The 9,316-nt window shown below is 36.0% G+C and overlaps 1 pseudogene; it reads left to right on the forward strand.

Annotated features, from left to right (window-relative positions):
• Positions 1-1,587: 1,587 nt before the first annotated feature.
• LOC132038191 (stemmadenine O-acetyltransferase-like) lies at positions 1,588-9,316 on the forward strand (annotated as a pseudogene).

Here is a 9,316-nt window from a genome sequence, read left to right on the forward strand (position 1 = left end):
GTCCCGTCGTCATGCTCTTGATGGCTTGGTTCCACTTGGAGAGTTGACGAAATGGGAATTCGACATTTTCGGTATACTGCCAAATCAAACCCTAAAGAACAAGTGTAAAATATCGAGTGTGGCCAGAATGTTGTATTGAACCGCCACTACTATCTAAGGCCCTACGGTGGGCGCCAAACTGTTTAACCTTAAAACGGAGAACAATTAAATTTGTACGTGATGCCAAAGATATGTGGCTAAATTCAATTCAAGATTAAATAGCGAGATATGTCAAGAAAATGAACAAAGAAGCAGATCTAACCAAATGTTAAATACGTATTGGCCTCGGGTATAGAAACCGAGGTCGATACCCTTTTGTTACAAGCTCTCACGAGGTGTAATAAAAATGAACTTAAGAACAGATGGAAACTGATTTAATAAGATTCTTATGATTGTTGATGTAAACTATTTCTCTCCTTGCTATTGCCAACCCTTTTCATAAATGACAACCTCCTCTTTATATAGTAGAGGATTTCAATCCTAGTACAATTCTAAATAACAAGTAAATACGTGATAGTTGTATTGCCGAGATCGACGCCGAAATATCCGGGTGAGGACGGATATTTCGATCTCCCGCTAATGGCAGTCAATCGCCCTTCCTTTATCGCCTCATCCTAGCCCGAGCTCGAAGCCTCGTTCCCGGTGAGACGGTCGTATTGTGACCGAGCATAACCATGACAACGGGAAACCGAGTGTGCCTGTGTCCTCAGTTTTACCCGTATACAATTTCAATATTTTTTACACGATGAGTATATATATTAAACTTCATTATATTTAATTTGCTCCACAGTTGCTCGATTGGATGCTCAGTCCTAATTTTTGGCAATCTGCTATTTGTGAGAGTTGCTTTGTTGAATAGCTTATTTGATTTGTTGGATATCTTTTTTTATCAAATGGGTCTTGGTCCAACTTGAAAAAACAAAGAAACTATTTAATAAAACACGGGTTGCAAAGTCACATTTTCGGTGCTTGAAAATGACTGCATGCACCTGTTGGCATTATATTTTGAGTAACAAAGGATTAGTTGAATGATTTTATTGTCTAAATTAAAAAAAAGTGGTTTTGGTAGACAATCATCTATATTTAAGTGACTTTACTGTCCTAAACTAAAGTGATTTTGATACATAATTTCCTTTTCTTGAGTGGTTTTGAGGAATTAACTCCCGATTATTTCTTGAAGAGATAATGATCAAAAACACACTTAACTATCACTTTTTCGTGAGTTTTACACCCAAACTATTAGTTGTTCCCTTTTTCTACCTGAACTATTGCTATATATGTATTAAAACACATCTAGTTGAGTAGATGGTGATAGTTCAAGTAAGAAATATTGAGGTGTGTTTTAATACATACCTAAACTCGAGATGGATTTTAATACATAGATGATCATACTAGTTCATGTAGGAAAAAAGAACAGCTCATAGTAGGAGTGTGAAACTAGCGAAAAAGTGATAGTTCAAATGTGTTTTTGATCATTAACTCTTCTTCGAAGGGAGCAAAAGCAACAACAGGAGGTTCTTTTGCCTATATGTAGAGAGAGAGAGATCTTAGCTACAAGGCTCAGTTTCTTCAGCTTATTTCAGTTCCATCAATCTAAAATGGATAGTATAAAAGTAGAGATTTTATCCACAAGGCTCATAAAGCCATGGTCACCAACTCCCCCACACCTTCAATGTTACAAGCTTTCATTCTTTGACCAAATAGCTAACAAAGAACATGTCCCTTTTGTCCTTTTCTATCGTCATTGCTGCAACAACAATAACAATAACAATAACAATAATAACAACTATATCTCTGATGCGGAGATGGAGGAGCGGCTCGAGCAGTCTTTTTCTAAGATATTAACTTGCGTTTATCCAGCTGCCGGAAGATACGCTGAAGACGAGCGTTCTGTTCTTTGCTTCGATCAAGGCGTTCCCTATACCAAAGCAAAGGTCAACTGCAAGCTGGACAATTTCATCGAACAGGTCGGTGCGAATCTGTACTACTTAAAAAACAGGAATTAGCGACAGATAAATTTTGTAGCTAAACAATAAAATTCGCCACTAATCCTATTTAGCGACCGATAAGTAACATATTATCAAAAAATACTGTTAGCTAAAAGCAATTTTAGCGATAGCTATGAATTTGCAGCTAATTCTAGTTTGATTTTAGTGCTAGGTGTATGTTGTGGGCCCATTTCTATTAAAACTGAAAAAGTGACCGAACTTAATATTTTTATTTTTCGGTTTCGGTTTTGATTTTTGGAAATATCGTTTATTCGGTTTGGTTTCTTATTTTACACAGAAATAATTCGGTTATATTCCGAAAAACCGAAATGTTCATTTTTTCTTTCTGTTTCTTACCTTGCGATTGGCTTTGTCCGTTCTCGTTAGTGCTTTATTCATGCAGTTTTTTCAATATTACCGGATTAAATGTCATCTCATGACCTTTTGACATGTTCAAAGATATATTATATGCTTAGCTTATCGCCATATCATCAAAAGAACAGAGAAGGCCAATTACGTAAATGACTTTTTTTTTTTTTTTTTTTGAAGTTGTTGAGAAAATATTCTGTAGGGAAGACTTGGATATGGTTCAAATTCTATACAAATATATGAATGCTCGTAAAACAAGGATTGTGATGGAGTAGTAAGTACTCTCTCATCCTTAATTAATCAGAGGTCTCAGGTTCTTCGAGTGCCCTTAGGCAGGGGCGAATTTCTATTAAAAAAATGGGCCACGTGAACCCATGGTTCCCCAATTAAACTCGGTATATTATATATATAATTCTTAAGATATAGCTAATATTAACTGAAGGAGCACATGGTCAAATAAGACCGAATGGAGCATTGATTAAGCGTTGGGTTTAATCCCTTAAGGTTGCGAGATTGAACCCACCAAATGCATTTTTGCGTCTTTTTTAAAAAAGAACTCTAAGCTGCCTTTAAACGTTTTGCTCGTCAATTTGATGTCACTGTAAAATGGTGAACCCATCCTCTCGAAATGCTGGATTCGCCTCTGCCTTTGAAAGATAGAGTCAACTTTGTTAGGAAGCGCCCGGGTGGAAAACAAAAAACAAAATTACGCATGCTCGTCATTTTTTAACTTTCGAAAACAGATTTGCTTGTCTATTAGATGGCAGATGCTGGTATTGGGAATTCAACTTATTTGCTATTTTAGGTAAGGGATAAAGGGAAGCCTCATCTATACTAGTGGACTATGGTGGAAAAAGATAGCTTTTGCACTTCAATTCTTACTCTTTGCGTCCAGAACCCTAATAAGTCCGCTATGTCCCAAGTTAATCAACTAGTAAGACCCAAGCCCAACCAAAACAACTAAGCAAAAACATACTTTAAAATTACGTCTTATAATTTAGACAACGTATTAATCAAATATAGTTTACTGCATCTGTCGAGATTGAGATGTGATGTCGTCGTTATTGTATTAACTAAATATATTTTGAACGAGAAAGATATGTTAATAGAGATATTACTAGATAGTGTACATAAAAAAACTTATCAACGTGAAACCTGTTGATGTGCTTCTGCACCGTTGTGATATATGCTCTTTATCAGAGGCGGATTCAGGATTTACATTTTATAGGTTTAATCTTAAGATTTTTGGTATTGAACCCATTATATCTTTAAAGTTATGGGTGCATTTTTACTATATATTGCAATTTTATTAACTTTTACACATAAATTTATGCTCCGCGTCGAAAGCCAGGAGTTCAATTGAATCCTCACTTATAATGTGGATGCGTGTTCGCATATATACTGATAGTATATAAATTTATTTAATCAGTGGAAGTTGACTTCTTATACCAATTTCTTTATATCGTTGGTGTAAAATTATTTTACACTACCAGATTATCTTATTTTGTTACAGCAAATAACTTGCATTATTTCAATATTTTTTACACTATGAGTATATATATTAAACTTCATTATATTTAATTTGCTACACAGTTGCTCGATTGGATGCTCAGTCCTAATTTTTGGCAATCTGCTATTTGTGAGAGTTGCTTTGTTGAATAGCTTCAGTGCGGAGGTGTGAGAGGCTGGCTAGCGACGGTTTCAGAAGAGGTAGAGGTAGGCCGAAGAAGTATTAGGGAGAGGTGATTAGACAGGACATGACGCATTTCCTGCTTACCGAGGACATGACCTTAGATAGGAGAGTATGGAGGACTCATATTAGGGTAGAAGGCTAGTATGTAGTCGCGTTTATCCTTTCTTACGAGTAGTTGTGTTGCTCTATAGTTTCTTGTCCCTTGATTTCTGCGAGTATCTGTTGGTTTATCATGGCTTATTTACTTTCATTGTTTTCATTTTCATAATTGCTTTGAATTGTTTGCCCGTATATAACCTTTCCTATGCTTTTTCTTGAGCCGGGGTCTTCCGAAGCAGCCCTCTCACCTCACCCCAGGTAGGGGTAAGATGCTGCGTACACTTCCTCCCCTGGGCCCCATGTTGTGGGATTCACTGGGTATGTTGTTGTTATTATTTTTGCTGCTTTGTTGAATAGCTTATTTAATTTGTTGGATATCTTTTTTAATCAAATGGGTCTTGGTCCAACTTGAAAAAACAAAGAAACTATTTAATAAAACACGGGTTGCAAAGTCACATTTTGGGTGCTTGAAAATGACTGCATGCACCTGTTGGCATTATATTTTGAGCAACAAAGGATTAGTTGAATGATTTTATTGTCTAAATTAAAGAAAAGTGGTTTTGGTAGACAATCATCTAAATTTAAGTGACTTTACTGTCCTAAACTAAAGTGATTTTGATAGATAATTTCCTTTTCTTGAGTGGTCTTGAGGAGTTAATTCCCGATTATTTCTTGAAGAGATAATGATAAAACACACACTTAAACTATCACTTTTTCGTTTGTTTTACACCCAAATTATTAGTTTTTCCCTTTTTCTACCTGAACTGTTGCTATCTATGTATTAAAACACATCTAGTTGAGTAGATGGCGACAGTTCAGGTAGAAAATATCGAGGTGTGTTTTAATACACACCTAAACTCGAGATGGATTTTAATACATAGATGATCATAGTAGTTCATGTAGGAAAAAGGAACAGCTCATAATTGGGATGTGAAACTAGCGAAAAAGTGATAGTTCAAATGTGTTTTTGACCATTAACGCTTCTTCGAAGGAAACAAAAGCAACCACAGCAGGTTCTTTCGCCTATATAGAGAGAGAGAGATCATATTTCAGTTCCATCAATCTAAGATGGATAGTATAAAAGTAGAGATTTTATCCACAAGGCTCATAAAGCCATGGTCACCAACTCCCCCACACCTTCAATGTTACAAGCTTTCATTCTTTGACCAAATAGCTAACAAAGAACATGCCCCTTTTGTCCTTTTCTATCGTCATTGCTGCAACAACAATAACAATAACAATAATAACAACTATATCTCTTATGCGGAGATGGAGGAGCGGCTTGAGCAGTCTTTTTCTAAGATATTAACTCGCGTTTATACAGCTACCGGAAGGTACGCTGAAGACGAGTGTTATGTTCTTTGCTTCGATCAAGGCGTTCCCTATACCAAAGCAAAGGTCAATTGCAAGCTGGACAATTTCATCAAACAGGTAATCAGGTGCGAATCTGCATCACCACTTAAAAAACAGGAATTAGCGACAGATAAATTTTGTAGCTAAACAACAAAATTCGCGACTAATCCTATTTAACGACGGATAAGTAACATATTATCCAAAAATGTTAGCTACTAGAAATTTTAGCGATAGATTAGCGATAGCGATGAGATTTGCAGCTAATTCTAGTTTGTTTTACCAAATGTCTATATTAAAACACGTAGCCGTGGTCTAGGGGTGGGCACATTTCGATTAAAACTGAAAAAGTGACCGAACCGAATATTTTTATTTTTGGGTTTCGGTTTTGATTTTTTGAAATATCGTTTATTCGGTTTGGTTTTTATTTTATAAAGAAATAATTCGGTTATTACCTTGCGATTGGCTTTGTGCGTTGTTGTTAGTGCTTTATTCATGCAGTTTTTTTCAATATTTTCTGATTAAATGTCATCTCATGACCTTTTGACATGTTCAAAGAAATGTTTATATTATATGCTTAGCTCATCACCATGTCATCAAAAGAACAGTGAAGGCCAATTACGCAAATGAATTTTTTTTTCTCAAAGTAGTTGAGAAAATATTTTGTAGGGAAGACTTGGATATGGTTCAAATTCTATACAAATATACGCATGCTCGTAAAACAAGGGTTGTGATGGAGTGGTAAGTACTATTTCATCCTTAATTAATCAGAGGTTTCAGGTTCAAGTGCCCTTGGGCAGGGGTGAATTTATATAGAAAAAATGAGTCACGTGAACCCATGGTCACTCGACTAAATTTTATTATGTATATAATTCTGAAGATATAGCTAATATTAACTGAAGGAACACATGGTCAAACAAGATTGAATGGAGCACTAGTTAAGTGTTGGGTTTAATCCCTTAAGGTTGCGAGATCGAACCCACTAAATGCATTTTTGCATCTTTTTAAAAAAAGAATTCTAAGCACCCTTTAAACGTTTTGCTTGCCAATTTGATGTCACTATAAATGGTGAACCCATCCTCTTGAAATGCTGGATTCGCCTCTGCCCTTGGGTACGTAGTCAACTTTGTTAAGAAGCTCGATCCAAGGTGGAAAACAAAAAAACAAAATTACGCATGCTCGTCATTTTTTAACTTTCCAAAACAGATTTGCTGGTCTATTAGATGGTAGATGCCGGTATTGGGAATTCAACTTATTTGCTATTTTAGGCAAGGGAAGCCTCATCTATACTAGTGGATTATGGTGGAAAAAGATAGCTTTTGCACTTCAATTCTTACTCTTGCGTCCAGAACCCTAATAAGTCCGCTATGTCCCAAGTTAAAAACATGAGGAAGAAATACATTAAACGACCAAAATCAATTAAGAAAACTACGAGGATACGACGGCGGGAGGAATAAGATGCATTTTTTGATGAAATTGCATGAATTATCCTTTAAACGGGCTGGTCTTTAATTTTTACCCTTTAGCAAGCGAACTTATGACCCGCAAAATTTTTTTTGCTATGAGGGACAAAAGTTAAACACTAACACAAAACAGGAACAAAAGTGCCAATTAATCTTTGATTTTCTTAAAAATAGATGGTGGTTTTGTCATGAACAACACAAATCCAAAACATTGAAAAAGCCCAAGGTGATAAGGCATGAACTGAACAATCGAGAACTAATTTCAGTTTGGTTCGGTTATCACTTTTACCAAACCGAACTTTAAAACTGAATTGACCGAATAGCCAAGCCTAGGTATGGGTTCACATGAATCCATGCTCCTCTCCCCCGATCATGTATAGCAATGGTACATTTTGTAGAAATTTACTTCAATATAGGCGTGTGCACACAAGCTCAAAGTGTCTATGGTGCAATAATTATTGGTGCACCTCTACAAGTGAAATCAGTAATTCAAATTCCACGCTTCTCTTATTATTATTATTATTATTATATATATATATATATATTTTTTTTATTCTATAATTGAGCCCAAGGTATTTTTTTCTTTTTGCTTCTTTCTTTGTTATGTTGTATCTTTCAAAATGCGATGTTTGATAGCTTGAAATTTCTATTCTACTTTTATCACCATAAAATTTTATATAATTATACTAAATGTCTATATTAAAACACGTAACCGTGGAAGATGTAGCATATAGTAAACTGTCGAACCATCCCAACATTTTCGGGTTTCAACACAGAGATCAATTATGTGAAAATCACTAAAATTGTAAAAGGAATTTACTTTTTGAACCTATAATTTCAAAAGTGTACTAAGTTAATGGTAAGAACCTAAAGGTTAAACTCATCAAATTAAAATTCTACATCTACTTTTTTATTTTTTATAATAATGCACCCATTCACTTAAAATCTTGGCTCTGCCTCTGCATGTAGCATGCAATGGCCATGATTTGACGATCTTTTTCTGGCCGTACAACATCAAGGATTTGGACAATACCAATTTGTACACCGCACCAATTTTCACTGTCCAAATTACGAAGTTTCAATGTGGCAGCCTGGCTGTAGGAATTAGTGCCTCGCACCTTGTAATGGACGGTTTCACAATCATGCACTCTATTTTTGAGTGGGCAATTGCGTGTAGATTGAGGACTCCTATCGACAAGATCAACAATTTCTTGAGCTTCAATGGTGGTGATATTTTCCCAACAAGAGACTTATCAAGGCACTGTTAGGTGTTTGCTTGATTTTCTTACCATAATTGAGTTTTCCTTTGAGGAAGCGCAATACGTTTATCATAACTGATTTTTGTTCTTTTCCTAAAAGGAAAATATATATCTCTCCTATTCGGTTGATCCTTTTCTTAGAGAAAGAAGTTGGTCTCGTATATATTTATGTTCCTTCCTTCTCACTTGGTAGCATTCACAGTGTAGTCCTAAGGGGTTAGAGAGTTTTGCTTAGAGAAAGAACTCGTGAGACAAGAGTGTCATCCTGCCACTTGTGTGAACCTCTTTTTAGAGTGAATTTTGTGAGGTTATTTCCCTCGATATTTGACCTCTCTTTTATATAGTGGAATGCTCATCTCCGCTCATGAATATAGGTCAATTGATGGAACCACATTAAAGTTTTCATGTCTCTTTTGGTATATTTCTCTTTTGTTATCTTATTTTATCGTTTCTCGAGGTTTGTTTTGATAGCTTCCCATAAGACCTACTTATGTTCCATCCTAACAGGTACTTCAAGCCTCCTATTCCACAAGAAGGAAGCAAAGAAGATAAATTTGTCTCCAAGAGGTTTGTTATCAAAGAGGCTTCTATATTGTGGCTCAGAGAGAAATTCGCAAGCTTCATTGATTCGGGTGCTTTGAATTTTCAATGTTCAAGAGTTGAGATGATCTCAGCACTGTTATGGAGAGCTCTAATCCGAGTTTCGAAAGTAGTAAATGGGGAATTCGTGTGCTGGAGCTTCGCCAGACGAGATAGTTTCTCACATGGCTAACTTATCTATAATGAAAGCTTTCAAGCACCGAAATGGGGAGGCAACGATGGCGCTGACAAAGTCACGTGTTCAAGTCTGTGCAGGTTCCCTATGCAGGATGCTGATTTTGGTTGGGGAAAACCAATATATCCTTGATGTTTTTTGGATTGAAGGATATGAATATGTTTTAGTTGCACGATACGGTTTGTCGTACTGGTGTTTGCCTGCAAGTCGACTTGGACAAAAGGCACATACATTTATTTGAATCCGGCCTCGACATCAAGGACATCATCACGTACTTCTAG

This window comes from Lycium ferocissimum, chromosome 11 (assembly GCF_029784015.1).
Source record: "Lycium ferocissimum isolate CSIRO_LF1 chromosome 11, AGI_CSIRO_Lferr_CH_V1, whole genome shotgun sequence".
NCBI classification, from domain to species: Eukaryota; Viridiplantae; Streptophyta; class Magnoliopsida; order Solanales; family Solanaceae; genus Lycium; species Lycium ferocissimum.